We start from the raw sequence: 27,399 nt of genomic DNA on the forward strand, positions 1-27,399 counted from the left end.
TATAACTTTTAGACTCTTATTAGACTCCTACCTGTCCCTGCACTCAGCTTTCCCTGTTCTAAAGGCTCCTGAGGGGGCTCCGGCTCCGAGGGGGGATCAACGTCTTCTTCTCACTGCTGCACCCGCTGACTGAATGAAAACAGCGGGTCCAGCAGCGGGAAGGAGCCGTTAACCCCTCCTCTGCCGCTCTGCTATTGGCCGGACGATCGCCGGCCAATAGCAGCGTTGCTGGGGCGGTGACAGAATTGTCACCGCTCCCCAGCAACGGTAGGTGATTGGCGGTGAATTGTACACCGCCGATCACCATTTATTACCGGGTCCCGAATGACCCGAATCGCCGAAGATCGCTTGCGTGATTTCGCAAGCGATCTGCGGCAATCGCCGACATGCGGGGGTCCCGGGACCCCCCTCGGCATTTGCATGGCATGCCTGCTGAAGGATTTCAGCAGGCATGCCGTTCCGATCTCTGCCCGGCGAGCGGCAGGGACCGGAAAAAGCCATGACGTTGTGGAACGTCATTGGTCCTTAAAGCACTGGGTGCCATGACGTTCCACAACGTCATTGGTCCTTAAAAGGTTAAGGGGGGATATGATAAATGTATATAAGTATATTAATGGCCCATACAAAAAATATGGAGAAAAACTGTTCCAGGTTAAACCCCCCCAAAGGACGAGGGGGCACTCCCTCCGTCTGGAGAAGAAAAGGTTTAGTCTAAAGGGGCGACACGCCTTCTTTACCATAAGAACTGTGAATTTATGGAACAGTCTACCTCAGGAACTGGTCACAGCAGGAACAATTAACAGCTTTAAAACAGGATTAGATACATTCCTGGAACAAAATAACATTAATGCTTATGTAGAATTATAAAACTATATCCCTTCCCCTTATCCCCTTACACCCTTCCGTTCAATCCCCTGGTTGGACTTGATGGACGTATGTCTTTTTTCAACCATACTAACTATGTAACTATGTAAAACACATAAGTCTAAGAAGAAGGCCAATAAGATGACCACTAAATGAATAGATATGGACTCAGTATGAGACGTTAGCGATAGGTCTGCTCTTGTTTTTCTTTAAATGTTCATTTTCTTCTAGGTCTCCACAGATTGGTCAGAGACTCTTGGTATGCATTGCGATATGGACGTTTGGGCTGAATCAACTGATAGAATGCTGGAGAACACTCCCAGACCTTAGAACTTTGGCTTTCCACGACATGCACGGGCATTGTATTACCACCTGCTAAGATGTTGCGCAGAAAGTCTGGAATATAATCTTTGAGGAGGGATCCCTAGGGATCAGCTGTACTCTGTGATGAATAGGATGACCAGGAAGAACTACAAAATCGACCCTTGCTATCTTGCCTTAATCCTTCCCTAGATCTGAAACATAGGCACAGAGCAGCATACACCATAATCTGCACCAAGCTGCAAAAGCCAGGGATATTCACAGAGGTTAACCAATCAGGAACTCCACTCTATACTAGCCAGAGCTGGCACTGTTTCAGGAAGAAAGAGGCAATTTAACTTTTTTTCTAATCCTGTATAACCCATATGTCTGGCATTATGACTCCCGGGGGGATGTGAGTGCTCTGTGTTCCTTTGAGGCATGAGTTTTCATCCAAGTTCTCAACTGATTGCACCTTGGGGCGACAGAACGCAAATGTATGGAGGAAGCATTTCTGGAATTGAAAAGCTCACATCTGGAAGAAGTTTAAATAATATTGAGTAATGAGAGGAAAGGTCCCACTGAGATTTGAATTCAGATCGCTGGATTCAGAGCCCAGAGTGCTAACCATTACACCATGGAACCATTAAGTACCTCCACCTGCCACACTAAAACTTTTAATTCTTCCTCCAGAATTATTAAGCACTAATCCTTTAAGGACATTACCACGGGGCTGTAGGTGTAAGTCATTCCTCATTAGTATTGTGATAGGAGTCCCCATCTGTCAAGCGGAAAACTGGGGTACGGTTCCCAGACGGGGTGGCTATGCTTATTTCGCCCCTTACTTAGGTCTGCGTCCTCAAGTAGGGCCGAAAAGAAGGAGCTGTGTGTGGTAATGTGGCCAAGCAGTCTAAGGCGCTGGATTTAGGCTCCAGTCCCTTCGGAGGTGTGGGTTTGAATTTCACAGCTGCCATTAGGCCACTTTTGCTGTTTCCAGAGGGATAACGATTACACCTTTGATCCCTAGCGCTGAGCTAAAGCGATTAATTCTCCCTCCAGAACTAGTAAACGCTGACCCTTTAAGGACATTACCATGGAGCAGCAGGCATACGTTGTTCCTCGTTAGTATAATGGTGAGTATACCGGCCTGTCATGCAGGTGACCAGGCTCCGATTTCCCGACGGGGAAGCTATGCTTGTTTTGTCCTTTACTTAGGTCTGTGTCACCAGGTAGGGTCAGAAAGCAGCTACACTGTGTGGTAGCGTGGCTGAGCGGTCTAAGGTGCTGGATTAAGGCTCCAGTCTCTTCGGGGGTGTGGGTTTGAATCCCACCGTTGTCATTTAGTAGCTTTTGCTTTTACTTGCTCTTTCAGCTCACGTTACATGCCCAGAATATGGATTGGTTGAAGCAGGTACCTGGCGCCAGCTAACTAATCAGTGCTTCCCCTTTTAATGCAGGAGAACCTCTCGTCCCTCTCTCAGTATGGGCGCTGTATTACCACCTGCTAAGATGTTGCGCGGACAATCTGGAATACAATCCTTGAGGAGGGATCCCCAGGGATCAGATGTACTCTGTAATAATTAAGATGAACAGGAAGAACTACAAAATTGACCCTTGCTATCTTGCCTTAATCCTTCCCTAGATCTGAAACATAGACACAGAGCAGCGTACACTATAATCTTCACCGAGCTGCAAAAGCCAAGGATATTCACAGAGAGGTTAACCAATCAGGAACTCCACTCTATACTAGCCAGAGCTGGCATTGTTTCTGGAAGAAAGAGGCAATTTAACTTTATTTTCTAATCCTAGATAACCCATATGTTTTGCTTTATGGCTCCAGGGGAGATGTGAGTGCTCTGGGTTCCTTTGAGGCATGAGTTTTCATCCAAGTTCTCAACTAATTGCACCTTGGGGCGACAGAACACAAAGGTATGGAAGCAGCTTTTATGGATTTGAAAAGCTCACATCTGGAAGAAGGTTAAATAATTTTAACACAGTACTGAGTAATGAGAGGAAGGTAAAGAAAGGTCCCACCGAGATTTGAACTTGGATCACTGGATGCAGAGTCCAGAGTGCTAACCATTACACCATGGAACCATTAAGTGCTTCCACCTGCCCCTGCCCCTGCCCCTGCCCCTGCCCTGCCCCTGCCACACTAAAACTTTTAATTCTTCCTCCAGATCTCCAGAAAACCGGGGTAAGGTTCCCAGACGGGGTGGCTATGATTATTTCGCCCCTTACTTAGGTCTGCGTCCTCAGGTAGGGTTGAAAAGAAGGAGCTGTGTGTGGTAGCGTGGCCGAGCAGTCTAAGGCGCTGGATTTAGGCTCCAGTCTCTTCGGAGGCGTGGGTTTGAATCCCACTGCTGCCATTAGGCCCCTTTTGCTGTTTCCAGAGGGATAACGATTACACCTTTGATCCCTAGCGCTGAGCTAAAGCGATTAATTCTCCCTCCAGAACAATTAAACGCTGACCCTTTAAGGATATTATCATGGAGCAGCAGGCATACATTGTTCCTCGTTAGTATAGTGGTGAGTATTCCTGCCTGTCATGCAGGTGACCAGGCTCCGATTTCCCGAAGGGGAAGCTATGCTTGTTTTTCCCTTTACTTAGGTCTGTGTCCCCAGTTAGGGTCGGAAAACAGCAACCCCATGTGGTAGCGTGGCCGAGTGGTCTAAGGCGCTGGATTAAGGCTCCAGTCTCTTTGGGGGCGTGGGGTCGAATCCCACTGTTGCCATTGAGTAGCTTTTGCTTTTACTTGCTCTTTCAGCTCACGTTACATGCCCAGAATATGGATTGGTTGAGGCAGGTACCTGCCGCCAGCTAACTAATCAGCGCTTCCCCTTTTAATGCAGGAGAACCTCTCGTCCCTCTCTCAGTATGGGCGCTGTATTATCACCTGCTAAGATGTTGCGCGGACAATCTGGAATACAATCCTTGAGGAGGGATCCCCAGGGATCAGATGTACTCTGTGATGAATAGGATGAACAGGAAGAACTATAAAATTGACCCTTGCTGTCTTGCCTTAATCCTTCCCTAGATCTGAAACATAGGCACAGAGCAGCGTACACTATAATCTGCACCGAGCTGCAAAAGCCAGGGATATTCACAGAGAGGTTAACCAATCAGGAACTCCACTCTATACTAGCCAGAGATGGCACTGTTTCTGGAAGAAAGAGGCAATTTAACATTATTTTCTAATCCTGGATAACCCATATGTTTGGCTTTATGGCTCCAGGGGAGATGTGAGTGCTCTGGGTTCCTTTGAGGCATGAGTTTTCATCCAAGTTCTCAACTAATTGCACCTTGGGGCGACAGAACACAAAGGTATGGAAGCAGCTTTTATGGATTTGAAAAGCTCACATCTGGAAGGTTAAATAATTTTAACACAGTACTGAGTAATGAGAGGAAAGTAAAGAAAGGTCCCACCGAAATTTGAACTTGGATCACTGGATGCAAAGTCCAGAGTGCTAACCATTACACCATGGAACCATTAAGTACTTCCACCTGCACCTGCCCCTGCCCCTGCCCCTGCCACTGCCACACTAAAACTTTTAATTCTTCCTCCAGATCTCCAGAAAACCAGGGTACGGTTCCCAGACGGGGTGGCTATGATTATTTCGCCCCTTACTTAGGTCTGCGTCCTCAGGTAGGGTTGAAAAGAAGGAGTTGTGTGTGGTAGCGTGGCCGAGCGGTCTAAGGCGCTGGATTTAGGCTCCAGTCTCTTCGGAGGCGTGGGTTTGGATCCCACCGCTGCCATTAGGCCCCTTTTGCTGTTTCCAGAGGGATAACGATTACACCTTTGATCCGTAGCCCTGAGCTAAAGCGATTAATTCTCCCTCCAGAACTATTAAACGCTAACCCTTTAAGGACATTACCATGGAGCAGCAGGCATACGTTGTTCCTCGTTAGTGTAGTGGTGAGTATTCCTGCCTGTCATGCAGGTGACCAGGCTTTGATTTCCCGAAGGGGAAGCTATGCTTGTTTTTCCCTTTACTTAGGTCTGTGTCCCCAGGTAGGGTCGGAAAGCAGCAACCCTATGTGGTAGCGTGGCCGAGCGGTCTAAGGCGCTGGATTAAGGCCCCAAGGATCAGATGTACTATAGGATGAACAGGAAGAATTACAAAACTGACCCTTTCTATCCAGGGCCGTTTGAAGGAATTTGGTGGCCCCAAGCAAAATGGACATGGAGGCCCCCCCCCTTGATGTTCACGCACGTCACTCTCTAGGGCCGGCGTCAGGACATAGTAATGCCAGCCCTTGAATTCTGTGAGCGAACGTCGATACGACACACATTAGGTGCAGCAGAGTTCCCCCCACATTAGGTGCAGCAGAGTTCCCCCCACATTAGTTGCAGCAGAGTTCCCCCCACATTAGGTAGGCAGTGTTCAATTTTTTTGGTGGGGGTCCAACTGCTGAGACCCCCACCGATCACCTCGGTTGAAGTGGTTCTCCAGTTGTTGGAAAGCTAAAACTCCCATTATGTCTGAAGAGCCTCTGGCAATGGGAGTTGTAGTTTTGTAACAGCTGGAGAGACACAGATTGGACACAGTTTTACCCATCATCACTGCAGAACTAACAAGTGACTACAGCTCTGATGGGACAGTCAGGAGAATACACAATGATATCAGTGACCTGAGTGACGTCTTCTGACTTGAGTGACATCTTCTCTGTTATCTTTTTTTCTTCATCTGGTCCAGAGACCAGGTCTTCCTCCAGCTCCATCTTCTCTGCAGAGTCTGACATCCAGACATCATTGGCTCCTCACCAGATCCTCATCCTCTGCATGAAGACAGTAATCATTATAACCTTGCCAGAAAGTGTACCCTAAATAAAATACTGCCCCACACTGTACCCTGGAGTATAATACTGCCATACACTGTACCCTGAATATAATTCTGCCACACACTGTACCATGAATATAATACTGCCCCACACTGCACCCTGAATATAATACTGCTATACACTGTACCCTGAATATAATCCTGCCACACACTGTACCCTGAATATAATACTGCCCCACACTGTACCCTGAATATAATACTGCCCCACACTGCACCCTGAATATAATACTGCTATACACTGTACCCTGAATATAATCCTGCTATACACTGTACCCTGAATATAATCCTGCCACACACTGTACCCTGAATATAATAATGCTATACACTGTACCCACTAAATATAATCCTGCCACACACTGTACCCTGAATATAATACTGCTATACACTGTACCCTGAATATAATACTGCTATACACTGTACCCTGAATATAATACTGCTATACACTATACCCACTAAATATAATACTGCCACACACTGTACCCTGAATATACTACTGCCACACACTGTACCCTGAATATAATGCTGCCACACACTGTACCCTGAATATAATACTGCCACACACTGTATCCACTGAATACAATACTGCCACACATGCATACACATCATATATATATATATATATATATACCCCCTCTTATCCTCTGTGTCTTCATCACCCCCATAACCCCCCCCCACCAAACCTCTCCTCATCATTACTATAACTCCCCCCCCACCTCTCATCACCCCATAACACCCCCCCTGCACATCTCATCACCCCCATAACACCCCCTGCACCTCTCATCACCCCCATAACACCCCCTGCACCTCTCATCACCCCCATAACACCCCCTGCACCTCTCATCACCCCCATAACACCCCCCTGCACCTCTCATCACCCCCATAACACCCCCCTGCACCTCTCATCACCCCCATAACACCGCCTGCACCTCTCATCACCCCCATAACACCCCCCTGCACCTCTCATCACCCCCATAACACCCTCCCTGCACCTCTCATCACCCCCATAACACCCCCCTGCACCTCTCATCACCCCCATAACACCCCCCTGCACCTCTCATCACCCCATAACACCACCCCTGCATCTCTCATCACCCCCATAACACCCCCCTGCACCTCTCATCACCCCCATAACACCCCCCTGCACCTCTCATCCCCCCTATAACACCCCCCATGCATCTCTCATGACCCCCATACCCCCCCTGCATCTCTCATGACCCCCATACCCACCTGCATCTCTCATGACCCCCATACCCCCCCTGCATCTCTCATGACCCCCATACCCCCCCTGCATCTCTCATGACCCCCATACCCCCCCTGAATCTCTCATGACCCCCATACCCCCCTGCATCTCTCATGACCCCCCATACCCCCCTGCATCTCTCATGACCCCCATACCCCCCCTGCATCTCTCATGACCCCCATACCCCCCTTGCATCTCTCATGACACCCATACCCCCCTGCATCTCTCATGACCCCCATACCCCCCTTGCAACTCTCATGACCCCCATACCCCCCCTGCATCTCTCATAACCCCCATATCCCCCCAACACACACACACACACCTCTCATCACCATTGCAGTCCCCTAACCACCATACAATCCTCCCCCCCCCCCGCGCCAGTTTACTTACCCTGCTGGGGATCGTTGCAGCGGTGTGAGTCTTCTTCTGCTGCTCCTGTCACTGCACGGAGGATGCTGGAGGTTCGTGTGGGGACGTAAGCATGGACAGGTCAGGTGATTGGCGTAGACGTGCGTGTCTGCGCGGGGCACGTGACGTCTCTACTCCAATCAGCCCCTGACCTGTCCGGTGCCGATTTGAATTTTTCCCCTCACGCTTTATACAAAAATGTAATTTCATTCAAATGTGCGGGCCCCCCTCGCTACAGGACGTGCAAGCACCGGCTCAGCTCGGGGCCCGCAGCCAGCTCGGGGCCCCAAGCAATTGCTTGGTTTGCCGGTCCGGTAGCGACGGGCCTGTTTCTATCTTGCCTTAATCCTTCCCTAGATCTGAAACATAGCACAGAGCAGCGTACACCATAATCTGCACCGAGCTGCAAAAGCCAGGGATATTCACAGAGGTTAACCAATCAGGAAATCCACTCTATACTAGCCAGAGATGGCACTGTTTCTGGAAGAAAGAGGCAATTTAACTTTATTTTCTAATCCACACATATGTCTGGCATTATGGCTCCCGGGGGGATGTGAGTGCTCTGGGTTCCTTTGAGGCATGAGTTTTCATCCAAGTTCTCAACTAATTGCCCCTTGGGGCGACAGAACACAAAGGTATGGAAGCAGCATTTATGGATTTGAAAAGCTCACATCTGGAAGAAGGTTAAACAATTTTAATACAGTACTGAGTAATGAGAGGAAAGTAAAGAAAAGACGCACCAAGATTTGAACTCGGATCACTGGATTCAGAGTCCAGAGTGCTAACCATTACACCATGGAACCATTAAGTACCTTGACCTGCCACACTAAAACTTTTAATTCTTCCTCCAGATCTCCAGAAAACCGGGGTACGGTTCCCAGATGGGGTGGCTATGATTATTTCAGCCCTTACTTAGGTCTGCGTCCTCAGGTAGGGTTGAAAAGAAGGAGTTGTGTGTGGTAGCGTGGCCGAGCGGTCTAAGGCTCTGGATTTAGGCTCCAGTCTCTTTGGAGGCGTGGGTTTGAATCCCACCGCTGCCATTAGGCACTTTTTGCTGTTTCCAGAGGGATAACGATTACACCTTTGATCCCTAGCGCTGAGCTAAAGCGATTAATTCTCCCTTCAGAACTATTAAACGATGACCCTTTAACCTCCTGAGTGGTAATCCCGAGCATGACTCGGGGTTAATTTTCCCTGCCAGGATCGGTAACCCCGAGTCACGCTCGGGGTAGAATTGCAGAGTTCCCGGCCGGGCTGCACGATATATCGCAAAAGCAATGAGATATAGGGATGCAGCCCCCGGGAAAACATGCGATTATCTGCTCTCGTCGGCTCCCGTTGCGGGGGCCGGCCAGAGCAGGTAAAGAAAAATACTAAAAGTCAGTGTTTCCCTAACAGGGGGCCTCCAGCTGTTGCAAAACTACAACTCTCAGCATGCCCGAACAGCCAAAGGCTGTCCGGGCATGCTGGGAGTAGTAGTTTCACAACAGCTGGAGGCCCCCTGGTAGAAAAACACTGAGCTAAGTGTAAAAGGAAGAAGTAGCAAAATAAAAAAACCTTTTGCTCACCTAGTCCCGTTCCCTGCAGATGCCGTTCCCCTCCGTGCGGTCCGGGGTGTCCTCTCTTCACTATTCATCTTCTAGGACCTTTCACTTTTCAGCCAATCACAGGCCGCAGTGGTGTAAAGCCTGTGATTGGCTGAAGGGGAAAGGACTTGTTCTGCAGCAAATACACTAGGTTTGAAATCTGCCGGCAAACCCAGTGTATTTGCTGCAGGACAAGGTGACAAGGGGGGAATGTGACAAGGGGGAGAATGTGACTGGGGGGGGGGGGATGTGACTGTGGGGGGGGGGATGTGACAGGGGTGGGATGTGACATGAAGGGGGGATGTGACAGGGGGGAGGGGAATGTGACATGAAGGGGGGATGTGACAAGGGGGGAATGTGACAGGGGGAGGGGAATGTAACATGAAGGGGGAGAATGTGACAAGGGGGGGAATGTGACAAGGGGGAAAGAATGTGACAAGGAGGGGGGAGAATGTGACAAGGAGGGGGGAGAGTGTGACGGGGGATGTGACAAGGGAGAGGGGAATGTGACGGGGGAGATGTGAAATGGGCGGAGGGAGATGTGAAATTCAGTAAAAAAAAATTGTACCGCTTTTGGTACACATTTCCAGACAGAATCATACCGCCAGGGAGGTTAAGGACATTATCATGGAGCAGCAGGCATATGTTGTTCCTCGTTAGTATAGTTGTGAGTATTCCTGCCTGTCATGCAGGTGACCAGGCTCCGAATTCCCGAAGGGGAAGCTATGCTTGTTTTGCCCTTTACTTAGGTCTGTGTCCCCAGGTAGGGTCAGAAAGCTGCAACACCATGTGGTAGAGTGGCTGAGCGGACTAAGGCGCTGGATTAAGGCTCCAGTCTCTTCGGGGGCGTGGGTTCAAATCCCACTGTTGCCATTGAGTAGCTTTTGCTTTTACTTGCTCTTTCAGCTCACGTTACATGCCCAGAATATGGATTGGTTGAGGCAGGTACCTGGCGCCAGCTAACTAATCAGGGCTTCCCCTTTCAATGCAGGAGAACCTCTCGTCCCTCTCTCAGTATGGGCGCTGTATTACCACCTGCTAAGATGTTGTGCAGACAATCTGGAATACAATCCTTGAGGAGGGATCCCCAGGGATCAGATGTACTCTGTGATGAATAGGAGGAACAGGAAGAACTACAAAACTGACCCTTGCTATCTTGCCTTAATCCTTCCCTAGATCTGAAACATAGGCACAGAGCAGCGTACACCATAATCTGCACCAAGCTGCAAAAGCCAGGGATATTCACAGAGAGGTTAACTAATCAGGAACTCCACTCTATACTAGCCAGAGCTGGCACTGTTTCTGGAAGAAAGAGGCAATTTAACTTTATTTTCTAATCCTGGATAACACATATGTCTGGCATTATGGCTCCCGGGGGGATGTGAGTGCTCTGGGTTTCTTTGAGGCATGAGTTTTCATCCAAGTTCTCAACTAATTGCACCTTGGGGCGACAGAACACAAAGGTATGGAAGCAGCATTTATGGATTTGAAAAGCTCACATCTGGAAGAAGGTTAAATAATTTTAATACAGTACTGAGTAATGAGAGGAAAGTAAAGAAAGGTCCCACCGAGATTTGAACTCGGATCACTGGATTCAGAGTCCAGAGTGCTAACCATTACACCATGGAACCATTAAGTACCTTCACCTGCCACACTAAAACTTTTAATTCTTCCTCCAGATCTCCAGAAAACCGGGGTACAGTTCCCAGGCGGGGTGGCTATCATTTATTCGGCCCTTACTTAGGTCTGCGTCCTCAGGTAGGGTTGAAAAGAAGGAGTTGTGTGTGGTAGCGTGGCCGAGCGGTCTAAGGCGCTGGATTTAGGCTCCAGTCTCTTCGGAGGCGTGGGTTTGAATCCCACCGCTGCCATTAGGCCCCTTTTGCTGTTTCCAGAGGGATAACGATTACACCTTTGATCCCTGACCCTTTAAGGACATTACCATGGAGCAGCAGGCATATGTTGTTCCTCGTTAGTATAGTGGTGAGTATTCCACACGTCTATGAGACCCAAGTCCATTAGTTTGTTCTTCAAGGTTTGCAGGGCTGCCGGAGACACCGAGGAACGTCTGGTAGAGGAGTCCATTATCGGATCTAGGGCTAAATTTAGGTCAGCCCCAAATATTATAGGGCCTTCCGCAAAGACACGCAGTCTCTCCAGAGTCCCCAGCAGCCACCGAACCGGTTGTGTATTGGGTGCATATAAAGAAGCAAAGGTGTACGTCATCGACCCCACTTTACCTTTCAAAAACAGTGAGCGGCCATCTCCTCCATCACAGCTCTCCTGGAGGGTGAAGGGCACGTCCCTGTGGAATGCAACCGCGACGCCTCTGGAAGATGAGTTGGAACTGCAGCTATGGAACCAAGAAGAGAAGTATTGAGTGGGAAGTTTAGGCAGTCTTTTATGCTTAAAATGTGTTTCCTGTAAAAACAGTACTGAAACTTTGTCTTTTTTTCAGGATAGACAAAACTCCATGTCTCTTGGCGGGAGAGTTAAACCCTTTAATATTATATGAACAGAACTTCACCTGTGCCATATAAGTCTACAGACACCCAGAGGACTGGGAGATATCGATATGTTGGTGTTAGGAAGGCGTAAGTGTAGGGGTGTGATGGGTGAGGGCGTAGGGTGATTGGGCAAGAGAGAAGTGTGTAAAAAAATGGGGGGTTAAAAGAAGGAAGTAGGAGCGGAAAAGAGAGAAGCAGCAGAAGGGGTGAGAGGAAGAGGAGGATCTCTGAGGTCAGAGAAGTTAAGATAATAGAAGAGGGAAGAACAGTGAAAGCAAGCAACCCTAAGTGGGTTGTGTCAAGAGCCTAGGTAGACTCTTTCGGGTGAAGAATACAAAAAACACCAGGAGGGTGTTAAAATGGGAGCGGTCGAATCTATGACCAACACCCCTCAAGTATCAGTTACTATATATTGAACTGAGCAAATAACAATGAAACTTCGTACAATTCTACCTATTTAGCGGTTTTAGGTTTATCACGGGACCGTAAAGACATTTTAGATGCAAAAACTGTGAATGCAACATGTAACATGTCTACCAGTAGTCTCATGGAGCGGGGAAAGGCGGGGAAGGGGGGAGGCAGTGGAAGGGGGGGGGAGGGAGAGGGGAAGTGAAAGGAGTAAGGGAGGGACTAGAATCCACACATGGCGCGGTGTGTGCGGGGGGGGGGGGAGAAGGGGGGCTAGAAATAAGAGGGAGGAGATGTGGCTTAGAGAAGCAGGGGGGGTGAGGTTGCTCACTAGTCAGTACACAGGGGGAGGGAGGAGGGTGGAAATCCCAGTAGAGGGAGGGAAGTAGGGTACCTCACGTATAGAGTATTGCCTAGGGGGGGTCTGAGGAGAGGAGAGGGGGGGCATTAGGGTTACAGGGACATGTGGAGGATAAGGACATCCACCAGTAGAGGAATAGGGAGGGGGGGGAGTAGAAAAAGGGGGGGGGAGATTGTGAGCAGGGGGGGAGGTCAGCGGAATAAAGGTTAGGATAGTTAGTGAGGGGGGGAGGGGGAGGTAAGAGGTTACGTGGGATGCAGAGCTCTGGGAAGGCCATGGGCGAGGGAGGGGGGGGTTAGGGCACATCGAGTATGGATACAGAGCGAGTGGGAGTTAGACACAGATGTATACCCGGGAACATTTAAACGTTGGAGTACCAGGTAAAATAACAATGTAAGAATGTAAGAAGAACTATCTAACCACTGTGCCTGAGGGTAGGATTAAACTTGTGTACCAGTAGCGCGACCATCTGGTCCCGGAGTGGGAACAAGGGACCAGGAGGGGGCCAGACACATATCGTCTTCGGTCAATGAAAACATGCACATTTTAGGTTACGCTAACAAGAAATAACTGCTATACTTGAACTAATTTAGAGTGGCTTGGGAGTGTAGGTGGTGTGCAATAAGAATAAATCTAAGCAATCAAATCAAATAGTAATAACAATCCACTCAATGTACCCTGATGTGAGTTTAAACCATATGATCCCCGGTATAGCTGCCCAGTTCCTGGCTAGAGTACGGGAAACTAGTAGGGGGAGGAGGAACTAGGTGACTTGAGTACAAATATCGACCTTGTTCAGTGAGCACATGCACATCTTAAATTATATTAACTAGAAGTGGTGACTATATGGTGACCAGTCTAGGGTCAGTTGGTTATGCGAGTAGTGTTCATGAGGAATAAATCAAAGCAGATAGCTTACACCTGGAGGCCCGTCATTCCCTCCCCGGATGATGGAAGAGGGAGGGGCCTGTTGTACTCCCGCGGCTTGCCGGGAGAAGAGTGGGTCCAGCTGTTTTAGCCTGTGGGGGACAAAAGGAGAAAAAGAGAAAGGACTAGGGTCGACATCACACTGAGTCCATATCGATCCGTTTAGGGGTCATCTTGTTGGTTTTCTTCTTGCCCTTCTGAGATCGCTGGGAGTTCGGTCAAGTCAGTAACAGCGGACCAGTCAGGTACATCTAAGTCGTTCTGTCCAAGTATTTCCAACGCCGGGGACAGCTCTTATCTGGTTCTTATGACAAATCTTTTACCGTCCACCATGAATGAGATCCCAAAGGGGAACAGCCATCTATATACGATATTCTTGGAGCGCAGGTGTGATGTCAGTGGTCGCAGCATATTTCTTTTAGACAGGATGAGCCTTGCTAAATCTTGGAATATGCCCAGGTGTGTGCCCTCAAAAGCTAGGTCCGGGACAGATCTTGCCTTTTTCAGGATGTCATCCCTCACCGTGGAGTTCATAAGGCGGCAAATGACGTCCCTCGGGGGATCTTGTGGCTTAGGCTTCGCCTGCAGGGACCTATGAGCCCGTTCAATTTGAATCTCTAAAGGGTACGTGTCACCTAAGATATTTATGAAGATGAGTTTTAGCGTGGAGCTGAGGGATTCCGGCAAGACTGTCTCAGGCAGGCCCTTGATTCTCAGGTTATTTCTCCTGCCCCTATTGTCCTGATCTTCTAGCCAATCAATCACTTTGTTGAGGTGAGACTGACAGGAGGTTAAAGCCGAGGTGGAAGCCGACGTGTAGGATATGACCTGCGATTGTGTAGATTCCAGCTGTTCGACCCTATGCCCGATCTGCTTCATGTCAGATTTTAATTCCTGTAAGTCCTTAGAGACCGGTTCCAGAGCCGTCCTGAGTAGCTTGTCCATGAATGTGCGGGAAAGAGGCAGGGCATTATTCAATACTAGATCCTCAGAATCACTTTCGTGTTCAACCGCCGTACCTTTACGTGCTTTAGGTGTCTGTAGTTTTTCGTAGGTAGCGGCCATTTCTAGAGATTTCCCCGTCTCTGGGTGTCCGGACTTCTTCATGAAAATGTCTAAGCCACCTTTTTTGTGGTAAGGAGAGTCTGGTCTGGTTTTGGGTGGACCGACTTTGACCATCCTGTAGTATTAGTTAAGTAGTAGAGTATTGCTCTGCAACCAATATGGGGAGGAAAACTGGTAGGAATTCGTTTCACATCTCACAGTCCCTGTTGAACATTAGGTAGTTTCACAGCGGCATTCTCACATGTCAGGCAGACAAAATTGATTAATGGAGCGGTGGTCAGAGGTTAGAGGTTCAGGTTTTGGTTTTGGTTTTGGTTTCGGTTTTGCTAGCTATCGGCTGCTAGCACGCCAGGGGGTGACAGGTGCAATAAGGGGGGGAGAGGCACCCAGAGCTAGAATGGTATAACATAGAATTTGACACTGAGCAGTAATAGCAAATGAGGTGCAGTTTGGAGAGTGGCCACAAGATGGAGGCAGAGAGCTGAGAATGCAAGTGCTATAGCTTAGTAATATGAGTTCTGAAAGTTCAGTTGCCCAGCAGATCCCTTTGAGATAAATGCAGAGCTGGGATATTATAGAACAGGAGAGCTCCTTAGTCACAGTGCAAACCCCACAGTATAGTAAATGTGTGGTGAGAGCTCTGAATTAGCACTGCTGCTACACTTGTCTTGGCAGACCCCCAGAGTCTGAGTGTTCCCCACCTCTTGAGGAAACCACAGGAGTGGGTTTTGAGTGCGTTGGGGTGCTGTAAGCGGGGTTAACCCGACAATTGTCTCAGCTCCAGGGAGAGAGGCACTGAAGCACGTCTTCTCTGTCTGCCGGCTAGCTCCACCCCCCCCCCCCCGGGAATCGTTAATTTCTAACAATAATTTGTTTTCCCTTAGTCCTAACAGTGGCACAACCATCCCTCCCTTACTGACTATTCTTTTCTTCTTCTACTTGTAATTACACAAGGGGGTGGAGTTCCTTTCCCCTACTTATAGGGGGGTGGGGGGTGGGAGAGTCTGTTTCTTTGTTTTATTAGGTTGTCAATAAATTTCCACCGGTCCTAACCAGTCCACGGGGGGCAGAATACCCCATCTGTGCCACTGTTAGGACTAAGGGAAAACAAATTATCGTTAGAAATTAACGATTCCCCGTTTAATGCAGGAGAACCTCTCGTCCCTTTCTCAGTATGGGCGCTGTATTACCACCTGCTAAGATGTTGCGCAGACAATCTGGAATTCAATCCTTGAGGAGGGATCCCCAGGGATCAGATGAACTGTGTGATGAATAGGATGAACAGGAAGAACTACAAAACTGACCCTTGCTATCTTGCCTTAATCCTTCCCTAGATATGAAACAGAGCAGCGTACACCATAATCTGCACCAAGCTGCAAAAGCCAGGGATATTCACAGAGAGGAATTTCATGAAAAATTTGATTCTGATCGAATACGAACTTCGGCACGATTCGATCGTACAAATTGATTTATTAAACTCCATTTTCCTGCATTCTAGGCTGTTTTAGACCTAAGATGGCAGCTCCACATGTAAGTACATGGGGCAAGGCACCATGGGAGGGCGGGAAACTGATGCGGGAATCAAGGTAGGCGGGCTGACCCTGAATCACATGTCAGATGCAGCCTATCAGTGTTCACTGACCCCTATGATGTAACAGCCCTATATAATCGGTGGCCATCTTCCCTCTGGTCATTTCTTCTATGCACGAGATAGGGAAAGGAAGTGACTGCACGTCTGTGTGCTAATTTCATACAACGGCGTTCTACAGCATACGACCGCTACGAGTAGCGGTGACATCAGCATTAGGGAAAGATACAGGGCACAGTGTTTCTGCTGTTCTGACCGTGAACGATTCTAGCAAAACCTTGTATTCTTGTTACTCAATATAGCAGGCATAGAGGTGCTGCATAGCAGTCAGCTGTGTCATAGATCTCACAGCTGTTTTACCTGTATGGAGCATCTAATCTTCTCTTTTTTCAGCCCAATTGAGTTTTTTCTGTTGCTCCACAAATTGAGTTCAATTTAGGGTTTAATCCCTGTAAAAAAAAAAATCTGTGGTGCTGCCCAGTTGGGTCCTGCTGCTGTTCAGAAATACGTTATATTAGTGTGAACTTCAGTGCCTTTTTACCATTTTTCACCTGTTAATCTGTCTCTGTGCTAAATTCAGTGTTATACCACACGTTATACACCTGCTGGTGTATGAAAGAAACATTTTTTTATTTCCTGCGTAGAAATATGCTTAACAGTGCCCTTATCATTGCAAAGGGCCTACATACAAGCAAATAGCGTACCATATACTACCTTTTTTCTGTCTCTGTGCTAAATTCAGTGTTATACCACACGGTATGTCAGGCAGGGAAGTGCCAGGACGTGCACAGAGAAGGGGCAGAGGCCTACATATGTCAGGCAGAGTTGGCAGCAGACTTGGGGCGAGTAGCAGCAGGAGTCGCAGCAATAGGCCTGAGCTCCCGTTAACATCCAGCGGTCGTGTCGTCGACCCATCTCTCCTCGTCAATTGGTTTGCACACTCATCCTCATCATCACAAGCGACATCTGACATCCCCAGTCAAGAGTCAGTGGGTTCCTTAGACACAACCCTTAGTGGCATGGCCCGGGAGCAGTCCCCGTAATCCCATTGCCTTTGTCCTATGCTGTTCCCTCTCCCAAAGAAGTATCTCATGCTTTGGGTTCAGCTCCACTATTTAGTGAGGACGATGTAATAGAGGACATTCAGCAGCTAATGGGCACCCAAGAAAGTGAGGAGACATGCGTCCCTTGCTCCGCAAGGTGGCCAAGTAGTGATGCGGAGAGTGATGTGGGAGACAGTGTTGCAATTGTTCAGGGTCCTGAAGCCGACACTGTTGTGGAACCTGAGGAGGACATCAGTGATGTGCACAGATCTTTTGATGATGATGAAGCCGATCGCAATTGGGAGCCGGGTGCAGAAGCCAGGGCTTCATCATCATCAGGAGAAGAGATTTGCTGTTTGGCCATGAGTCAGCAAGGCGGTAGCACGGTTGGCAGTCAGCGTGGTGGTGGCAGTAGTGGAAATTCAGGAGCCAAACGTGCCAGGGGGAGACCACCTGCTTGCGGCAACCTACCATTCAGGGAGGTAGGGGAACAGGGGTTCCTGGAGACGGCGCAAATAGCAGTCAAATAGTGCGGACTGTGGGTGGGAAAATCAGCTACTCTGCGGTGTGGTTGTTCTTCATAAAGAATCCGGAGGACCTTAGCGTATCCGCCACATTTTTTGTTAGTCGCTCGAATTACGCCATGAACGGCGTAATTCCACTCCTACATTTACTCCAAAAAATGATCGAAAACATGGCTGGTCACGGCAATGGAGACGTTGCGCCAACATCAGAAGGCTACATGAGTCCTGTGGGGGATGAACTGGAGGAGGATGATGAGGGGCAGAGCGGAGAACAGTTTACGGTGGATGAGATGGCCGGTGTTTCTGGTCATTGGACAGGAGAGGAGGAGCAGCCAGAGGAGCTGTAGGGTTATTATGAGGGAGGCGAGACAGAGGACCCAGACACACCATGGCAATATGCAGTGGAGATGGAGACAGGTAGTCCCAGCGAGTCACTGTCACAAATAACACGATGCATGCTGAGTTGCTTGCGTAGTGACCCCCGAATTGTCAAAATTCGTCAGCGCGATGACTTCTGGATCTCCACCTTATTAGATCCTCGCTTCCGGCCCAGAATGGGGGCCTTTTTTTACACCCACTGAGAGGGGTGACAAACTGACCTACTTCAGGGAGCTTCTACGTAGTCGGTTCGCCTATCGGCCACATGGTCCATCCACTCGCAGGTCTGACTCGGGGGGCCCTCTGCGCTCACCTTCCACTGCCACAGCTGCTGGGGAGGGGAGGGGTGGCAGGAGCAGTACCGGCTCAATCAGCAGCAGCCTGAGTCTACAGTCGCTGATGAGTAGCTTCCTTCAGCCGCATAGTGAAGCTACTCATCAGCAGCAGGTGGACATGGAGCAGGACCTGAACCAGAAGGTGATGGCTTACCTCGACATGACCCTGCCAACAACCGTTGAAGATCCGCTGGACTTCTAGGCAGCCAAACTCGATTTATGGACGCAAATAGCGGAGTTTGCCCTGGAAAAGCTGTCCTGCCCGGCTAGTAGTGTGACATCAGAGCTGGTGTTAAGTGCGGCCGGGGCCATAGTCACCCCAAGGCGAACTCGTCTGTCCACTAAAAATGTGGAGAGACTGACGTTTGTCAAGATGAATCAGGGATGGATCAGCCAAGATTTCCAGCCACCAATGACAGATGGGTCTGAGTAGATTGACCATGCTCCTACAACAAAATTTTCTCTATTGTGATTGGTTATGAAACCCTCTGGGGCAGACCTGGGGATTGTATGGCCTGCTTGACACATACGGCCCTTTAATTGGCTCTGATTGGGGGACAACTATGCTGCCTAATCTGGGGGACAAGTATGCTCCTAATCTGGGTGACATCTATGCTGCCTAATCTGGGGGCAACTATGGTCCTAATCTGGGGGACATCTATGCTGCCTAATCTGGGGGACAACTATGCTCCTAATATGGGGAAAACTGAAGCTTCTGGCTTTGGGCCTATAATTTTTTGAAGTTTAGCAGTAGCTAAATACATGCTTAATGCAAATGTCAACATTGATTTTTAAATGTAAGGGGTTATGAAACCCTCTTGGGTACTACGAATGACTGCTCCAGACTCATTCTGTGTCTTTCACAAACTACTTGCCTCCCTGGTGCCTCAGGCCTTGGGCCTATAATTTTTTGAAGTTTAGCAGTAGCTAAATATATGCTTAATGCAAATGTAAACATTGATCTTTAAATGTAAGGGGTTATGAAAACCTCTTGGGTACTGCAAATGTATGCTCCAGACTCATTCTGTGTCTTTCAGGAACTACTTGCCTCCCTGGTGCCTCTGGCCTTGGGCCTTAAATTTTTGGATGTTTAGCAGTAGCTAAGTACATGCTTAATGCAAATTTCAACAATGATCGTTAAATTCTCGGCGCTCTGCCAGGGCCTTCTCCTACCCCACCTGGGCCGATCCGAGGACCTCACTAACCAACTCACTAACTAATCCAATCGCTTATAGCTACGAGCGGTGTGTACAAAGGGCGGGGACTTAATAAACGCCATCTTATGACCCTCACTTACTGGTAATTCCTCGTTTTAAGATTAAATAATTGCAATCACAGATCCCTATCACGAACTGGTTTCAGCGTGCAACACGCACCTGTCCTTGAAAGATAGAGAGACGCTAATCCGTTCAGTGGAGCGCTAGTGCGGCCCAGGACATCTGAGGCCATAACACACCTGTTATTGCTCGATCTCGCAATTGGTCGGGCAAGTTAAGGGGTTATTAAAGCCTCTTGGGTACTGCTGAGGCCTACTCCTGACTGCTCCTGGTGCAATGTTTGGGGTAATTAAACACTCAAACATTGGGTAGTGTTATTGTTAAATTTACTGGTAATTTTATCAGTAATAAAATAGAATTTTGCAGAATGCTAACCGTTACACAAGGGAACACTTGTTGCGTGTGATTTTTTAATGAAAAATAAAATTGATGGAGAGGGATTAACTCTGCTTAATCCTTTTTGGTGAATAGAATCCTTTTGGCATCTGATTTTTTGAAGACAGATGCACTTACACACATGTAATAATTTTTTTAACCAAATTTTAAACATTGTGTGGTTTATTACTTTTGAGAAGAATGTCTTTTGGTGGTCCACCATCCTGCATTATAGAGTCTTCTGAACTGCTGTATATGCGCTTGTTTTAACAAAAAGGTATTTTGTCAGCCAATTTTGAAAAAAATTTGCGTTTTTTTGGGGTGGATTGTAAAGCCCCGGTGACGGGTGTGTAGTGTGTACTCGTGCATCAGTCAACTCCAGACTCCAAATGTCATATATTGTGTTGGTTTTTTGGGGGGGATTGTGAAGCCCTGGTGTGTACTCTTGCAACAGCCAACTCCAGGCTGTATCATGCAGGCAATATATGGGTTACTGATGCCACAGGGGTGGGGCCTGGTTCTGGAAATTTAACATTTTTGGATAGCGGGTGCTACCAATGAGAAATCTTTGACAAAAATGTATCATTGTGTTGATTTTGGAGGGGGGATTGTGAAGCCCTGGTGTGTACTGGTGCATCATCCAACTCCAGGCTTTGTCCTACGGGCAATTTATGGATTACTGATGCCGCAGAGGTAGGGCCTGGGTCTGGAAATTTGAAATTTTTGGATAGCGGGTGCTACCAATGAGAAATCATTGTCAAAAATGTCATATATTGTGTTGTTTTTTTGGGGGGGGATTGTGAAGCCCTGGTGTGTAGTGTTCTAGTGCATCAGCCAACTCCACGCTGTGCCATTCAGCCACTAAATGGTCTCCTCTTGCTGGCAACATGTCCATGCTATGTCATTCAGTCACTATATGGTCTCCTGACACTGATGACACCACTAGGCTCTGTCATTGTGCTGCTGTGCGGCAGTGATTCTAAGAGCGATGCCGGTAATCTGCATGCTATTCTGAATAACAGTATTATTTCACTACCCAAGCACACTCCATATGCGTTTTAGGACAAAGCAAAGTGTTCTATACCCCTATAGAGGCTGAATATAGGCTAGAAATAGACTTTTTTTTTAACATTGATTCGCCGCTAATAAATTCGGATCGAAACAAACTTTTCTGGAAAATTCGGCGAATCGGCCGAATCAAATTTTTGAAAAGTTCACTCATCTCTAATCAGAAGGTTGCATGTTCAAATCACGTCGGGGTCAGGAGTCCTTTTCCTCCTTGCTTAAGCACAGAAACATTGCTCTTAACCTGCTAATTTTAACCAGTTTTCAGTCGTTCTTCAAGAAGGATATCACTGGCCTTCATGTCAATTTTTTATGAACATAAGCTTTCCTAAGTTACCTACTTCTGTCTTAGTCTTGTTCTCAAAAGCAAGACAGGACTTTCAGATAGGCAGTTGCCGATAGCCTCAGTTTAGGGAACAAATGAAATATGGCTAAAAAGGTCACTTTTAGAGGTTGGTTGTTTCTTGGAAATGTTTTTATTGGTACATAAAGCTGTCCATGGAAAAAAGCTGTCCATGGAAATGTCTTTCTAGGATATGAAATCAAGGGTCCTGAATCAATGTGAGAGCTCACAGTGCAAGTTGACCTCGTGGCGCAACGGTAGCACGCCTGACTCCAGATCAGAAGGTTGCGTGTTCAAATCATGTCGGGGTCAGGAGTCCTTTTCCTCCTTGCTTAAGCACAGAAATATTGCTCTTAACCTGCTAATTTTAACCAGTTCTCAGTCCTTCTTCAAGAAGGGTATCACTGGCCTTCGTGTCGATATTTTACGAACTTAAGCTTTCCTAAGTTTCCAACCTCTGTCTTAGTCTTCTTTCTGAAATTTTTCTCAAGAGCAAGAAAGGACTATCAGATAGGCAGTTGCCGATAGCCTCAGTTTAGGGGGAGGAATGAAAGAAGGCTAAAAAGGTAACTTTTAGAGGTTGGTTGTTTCTTGGAAATGTTTTTATTGGAACAAAAAGCTGTCCATGGAAAAATGCTGTCCATGGAAATGTCTTTTTAGGATATGAAATCAAGGGTCCTGAATCAATGTGAGAGCTCACCCTGCCAGTTGACCTCGAGAAGCAACGGTAGCGCGTCTGACTCCAGATCAGAAGGTTGCGTGTTCAAATCACGTCGGGGTCAGGAGTCCTTTTCCTCCTTGCTTAAGCACAGAAATTTTGCTCTTAACCTGCTAATTTTAACCAGTTCTCAGTCCTTCTTCAGGAAGGGTATCACTGGTCTTCATGTCAATTTTTTACGAACATAAGCTTTCCTAAGTTTCCTACCTCTGTCTTAGTCTTCTTTCTGAGATGTTTCTCAAGAGCAAGAAAGGACTATCAGTTGCCGATAGCCTCAGTTTAGGGGGAGAAATGAAAGAAGGCTAAAAAGGTAACTTTTAGAGGTTGGTTGTTTCTTGGAAATGTTTTTATTGGAAAAAATAGCTGTCCATGGAAAAAAGCTGTCCATGGAAAGGTCTTTCTAGGATATGAAATCACGGGTCCTGAATCAATGTGAGAGCTCATACTGCCAGTTGACCTTGTGGCGCAACGGTAGCGAGTCTGACTCCAGATCAGAAGGTTGCATGTTCAAATCACGTCGGGGTCAGGAGGCCCTTTCCTTCTTGCTTAACCACAGAAACATTGCTCTTAACCTGCTAATTTTAACCAGTTCTCAGTCCTTCTTCAAGAAGGGAATCACAGTTCTCTTCCTCCTTGCTTAAGCACAGAAACATTGCTCTTAACCTGCTAATTTTAACCAGTTCTCAGTCCTTCTTCAGGAAGGGTATAACTGGTCTTCATGTCAAATTTTTTACGAACATAAGCTTTCCTAAGTTTCTTACTTCTGTCTTAGTCTTCTTTCTGAAATGTTTCTCAAGAGCAAGACAGGACTATCAGATAGGCAGTTGCCGATAGCCTCAGTTTAGGGGGAGGAATGAAAGAAGGCTAAGAAGGTCAATAGCAAGACAGGACTATCAGATAGGCAGTTGCCGATAGCCTCAGTTTAGGGGGAGGAATGAAAGAAGGCTGCGTGTTGAAATCACGTCGGGGTCTGGAGTCCTTTTCCTCCTTGCTTAAGCACAGAAATTTTGCTATTAACCTGCTAATTTTAACCAGTTCTCAGTCCTTCTTCAGGAAGGGTATCACTGGTCTTCATGTCAATTTTTTACGAACATAAAAAATTGACATGAAATGAAAGAAGGCTAAAAAGGTCACTTTTAGAGGTTGGTTGTTTCTTGGAAATGTTTTTATTGGAACATAAAGCTGTCCATGGAAAAAAGCTGTCCATGGAAATGTCTTTCTAGGATATGAAATCACGGGTCCTGAATCAATGTGAGAGTATACAGTGCCAGTTGACCTCGTGGCGCAATGGTAGCGAGTCTGACTCCAGATCAGAAGGTTGCGTGTTCAAATCATGTCGGGGTCAGGAGTCCTTTTCCTCCTTGCTTAAGCACAGAAATTTTGCTCTTAACCTGCTAATTTTAACCAGTTCTCAGTCCTTCTTCAAGAAGGGTATCACTGGCCTTCGTGTCGATATTTTACGAACTTAAGCTTTCCTAAGTTTCCAACCTCTGTCTTAGTCTTCTTTCTGAAATTTTTCCCAAGAGCAAGAAAGGACTATCAGATAGGCAGTTGCCAATAGCCTCAGTTTAGGGGGAGAAATGAAAGAAGGCTAAGAAGGTCAAGAGCAAGACAGGACTATCAGATAGGCAGTTGCCAATAGCCTCAGTTTAGGGGGAGGAATGAAAGAAGGCTAAAAAGGTAACTTTTAGAGGTTGGTTGTTTCTTGGAAATGTTTTTATTGGAACAAATAGCTGTCCATGGAAAAAAGCTGTCCATGGAAATGTCTTTTTAGGATATGAAATCAAGGGTCCTGAATCAATGTGAGAGCTCACGCTGCCAGTTGACCTCGTGGCGCAACGGTAGCACGTCTGACTCCAGATCAGAAGGTTGCATGTTCAAATCACGTTGGGGTCAGGAGTCCTTTTTCTCCTTGCTTAAGCACAGAAATTTTGCTCTTAACCTGCTAATTTTAACCAGTTCTCAGTCCTTCTTCAGGAAGGGTATCACTGGTCTTCATGTCAATTTTTTCCGAACATAAGCTTTCCTAAGTTTCCTACCTCTGTCTTAGTCTTCTTTCTGAGATGTTTCTCAAGAGCAAGAAAGGACTATCAGATAGGCAGTTGCCGATAGCCTCAGTTTAGGGGGAGAAATGAAAGAAGGCTAAAAAGTTCACTTTTAGAGGTTGGTTGTTTCTTGGAAATGTTTTTATTGGAACAAAAAGCTGTCCATGGAAAAAAGCTGTCCATGGAAATGTCTTTCTAGGATATGAATTCACGGGTCCTGAATCAATGTGAGAGCTCATACTGCCAGTTGACCTCGTGGCAAAACGGTAGCGAGTCTGACTCCAGATCAGAAGGTTGCATGTTCAAATCACGTCGGGGTCAGGAGGCCTTTTCCTTCTTGCTTAAGCACAGAAACATTGCTCTTAACCTGCTAATTTTAACCAGTTCTCAGTCCTTCTTCAAGAAGGGAATCACAGTTCTCTTCCTCCTTGCTTAAGCACAGAAACATTGCTCTTAACCTGCTAATTTTAACCAGTTCTCAGTCCTTCTTCAGGAAGGGTATCACTGGTCTTCATGTCAATTTTTTACGAACATAAGCTTTCCTAAGTTTCCTACCTCTGTCTTAGTCTTCTTTCTGAGATGTTTCTCAAGAGCAAGAAAGGACTATCAGATAGGCAGTTGCCGATAGCCTCAGTTTAGGGGGAGAAATGAAAGAAGGCTAAAAAGTTCACTTTTAGAGGTTGGTTGTTTCTTGGAAATGTTTTTATTGGAACAAAAAGCTGTCCATGGAAAAAAGCTGTTCATGGAAATGTCTTTCTAGGATATGAATTCACGGGTCCTGAATCAATGTGAGAGCTCATACTGCCAGTTGACCTCGTGGCAAAACGGTAGCGAGTCTGACTCCAGATCAGAAGGTTGCATGTTCAAATCACGTCGGGGTCAGGAGGCCTTTTCCTTCTTGCTTAAGCACAGAAACATTGCTCTTAACCTGCTAATTTTAACCAGTTCTCAGTCCTTCTTCAAGAAGGGAATCACAGTTCTCTTCCTCCTTGCTTAAGCACAGAAACATTGCTCTTAACCTGCTAATTTTAACCAGTTCTCAGTCCTTCTTCAGGAAGGGTATCACTGGTCTTCATGTCAATTTTTTACGAACATAAGCTTTCCTAAGTTTCTTACTTCTGTCTTAGTCTTCTTTCTGAAATGTTTCTCAAGAGCAAGACAGGACTATCAGATAGGCAGTTGCCGATAGCCTCAGTTTAGGGGGAGGAATGAAAGAAGGCTAAGAAGGTCAAGAGCAAGACAGGACTATCAGATAGGCAGTTGCCGATAGGCTCAGTTTAGGGGGAGGAATGAAAGAAGGCTGCGTGTTCAAATCACGTCGGGATCTGGAGTCCTTTTCCTCCTTGCTTAAGCACAGAAATTTTGCTATTAACCTGCTAATTTTAACCAGTTCTCAGTCCTTCTTCATGGAGGGTATCACTGGTCTTCATGTCAATTTTTTACGAACATAAAAAATTGACATGAAATGAAAGAAGGCTAAAAAGGTCACTTTTAGAGGTTGGTTGTTTCTTGGAAATGTTTTTATTGGAACATAAAGCTGTCCATGGAAAAAAGCTGTCCATGGAAATGTCTTTCTAGGATATGAAATCAAGGGTCCTGAATCAATGTGAGAGCTCACAGTGCAAGTTGACCTTGTGGCGCAATGGTAGCACGCCTGACTCCAGATCAGAAGGTTGCGTGTTCAAATCATGTCGGGGTCAGGAGTCCTTTTCCTCCTTGCTTAAGCACAGAAATATTGCTCTTAACCTCCTAATTTTAACCAGTTCTCAGTCCTTCTTCAAGAAGGGTATCACTGGCCTTCGTGTCGATATTTTACGAACTTAAGCTTTCCTAAGTCTCCAACCTCTGTCTTAGGCTGGGTCCACACTACGTTTTGTCCCATACGGGAGCGCATACGGCAGGAGGGAGCTAAAAGCTCGCGCTCCCGTATGTAACCGTATGCGCTCCCGTATGTCATTCATTTCAATGGGCCGACCGGAGTGAAACGTTCGGTCCGGTCGGCTCATTTTTGCGCCGTAAGCGCTTTTACAACCGGACCTAAAACCGTGGTCAACCACGGTTTTAGGTCCGGTTGTAAAAGCGCATACGGCACAAAAATGAGCCGACCGGACCGAACGTTTCACTCCGGTCGGCTCATTGAAGTGAATGGCATACGGGAGCGCATACGGTCACATACGGGAGCGCGAGGTTTTAGCTCCCTCCTGCCGTATGCGCTCCCGTATGGGACAAAACGTAGTGTGAACCCAGCCTTAGTCTTCTTTCTGAAATTTTTCTCAACAGCAAGAAAGGACTATCAGATAGGCAGTTGCCGATAGCCTCAGTTTAGGGGGAGGAATGAAAGAAGGCTAAAAAGGTAACTTTTAGAGGTTGGTTGTTGCTTGGAAATGTTTTTATTGGAACAAATAGCTGTCCATGGAAAATAGCTGTCCATGGAAATGTCTTTCTAGGATATGAAATCAAGGGTCCTGAATCAATGTGAGAGCTCGCAGGGCCAGTTGACCTTGTGGTGCTACGGTAGCGCGTTTGACTCCAGATCAGAAGGTTACATGTTCAAATCACGTCGGGGTCAGAAGTCCTTTTCCTCCTTGCTTAAGCACAGAAACATTGCTCTTGACCTGCTAATTTTAACCAATTCTCAGTCCTTCTTCAAGAAGGGTATCACTGGCTTTCATGTAAATTTTTTACGAACATAAGCTTTCCTAAGTTTCCTACCCCTGTCTTAGTCTTCTTTCTGAAATGTTTCTCAAGAGCAAGACAGGACTATCAGATAGGCAGTTGCCGATAGCCTCAGTTTAGGGGGAGGAATGAAAGAAGGCTAAGAAGGTCAAGAGCAAGACAGGACTATCAGATAGGCAGTTGCCGATCGCCTCAGTTTAGGGGGAGGAATGAAAGAAGGCTGCGTGTTCAAATCACATTGGGGTCTGGAGCCCTTTTCCTCCTTGCTTAAGCACAGATTTTGCTATTAACCTGCTAATTTTAACCAGTTCTCAGTCCTTCTTCAGGAAGGGTATCACTGGTCTTCATGTCAATTTTTTACGAACATAAAAAATTGACATGAAATGAAAGAAGGCTAAAAAGTTCACTTTTAAAGGTTGGTTGTTTCTTGGAAATGTTTTTATTGGAACAAAAAGCTGTCCATGGAAAAAAGCTGTCCATGGAAATGTCTTTCTAGGATATGAATTCACGGGTCCTGAATCAATGTG

At 47.0% G+C, this 27,399-nt stretch overlaps 9 non-coding genes across 9 annotated transcripts; 8 read left to right on the forward strand and 1 right to left on the reverse strand.

Moving 5' to 3' along the window:
- The first annotated feature begins 2,421 nt into the window (after window positions 1–2,421).
- Window positions 2,422–2,503, forward strand: TRNAL-AAG (transfer RNA leucine (anticodon AAG)). The gene has a single exon. It is a non-coding gene; the product is annotated as a tRNA-Leu (tRNA).
- A 948-nt stretch (window positions 2,504–3,451) lies between these two features.
- TRNAL-UAG (transfer RNA leucine (anticodon UAG)) lies at window positions 3,452–3,533 on the forward strand. The gene has a single exon. It is a non-coding gene; the product is annotated as a tRNA-Leu (tRNA).
- Window positions 3,534–3,817: 284 nt separating this feature from the next.
- TRNAL-AAG (transfer RNA leucine (anticodon AAG)) lies at window positions 3,818–3,899 on the forward strand. The gene has a single exon. It is a non-coding gene; the product is annotated as a tRNA-Leu (tRNA).
- A 940-nt stretch (window positions 3,900–4,839) lies between these two features.
- Window positions 4,840–4,921, forward strand: TRNAL-UAG (transfer RNA leucine (anticodon UAG)). Its single transcript has one exon. It is a non-coding gene; the product is annotated as a tRNA-Leu (tRNA).
- Window positions 4,922–8,612: 3,691 nt separating this feature from the next.
- On the forward strand, window positions 8,613–8,694 carry TRNAL-UAG (transfer RNA leucine (anticodon UAG)). The gene has a single exon. It is a non-coding gene; the product is annotated as a tRNA-Leu (tRNA).
- A 1,337-nt stretch (window positions 8,695–10,031) lies between these two features.
- TRNAL-AAG (transfer RNA leucine (anticodon AAG)) lies at window positions 10,032–10,113 on the forward strand. Its single transcript has one exon. It is a non-coding gene; the product is annotated as a tRNA-Leu (tRNA).
- Window positions 10,114–10,799: 686 nt separating this feature from the next.
- Window positions 10,800–10,871, reverse strand: TRNAQ-CUG (transfer RNA glutamine (anticodon CUG)). Its single transcript has one exon. It is a non-coding gene; the product is annotated as a tRNA-Gln (tRNA).
- A 155-nt stretch (window positions 10,872–11,026) lies between these two features.
- TRNAL-UAG (transfer RNA leucine (anticodon UAG)) lies at window positions 11,027–11,108 on the forward strand. The gene has a single exon. It is a non-coding gene; the product is annotated as a tRNA-Leu (tRNA).
- A 12,316-nt stretch (window positions 11,109–23,424) lies between these two features.
- Window positions 23,425–23,496, forward strand: TRNAW-CCA (transfer RNA tryptophan (anticodon CCA)). The gene has a single exon. It is a non-coding gene; the product is annotated as a tRNA-Trp (tRNA).
- The last annotated feature ends 3,903 nt before the right edge of the window (window positions 23,497–27,399 follow it).

The sequence above is a fragment of the Hyla sarda genome, chromosome 4, assembly GCF_029499605.1.
Source record: "Hyla sarda isolate aHylSar1 chromosome 4, aHylSar1.hap1, whole genome shotgun sequence".
NCBI lineage: Eukaryota > Metazoa > Chordata > Amphibia > Anura > Hylidae > Hyla > Hyla sarda.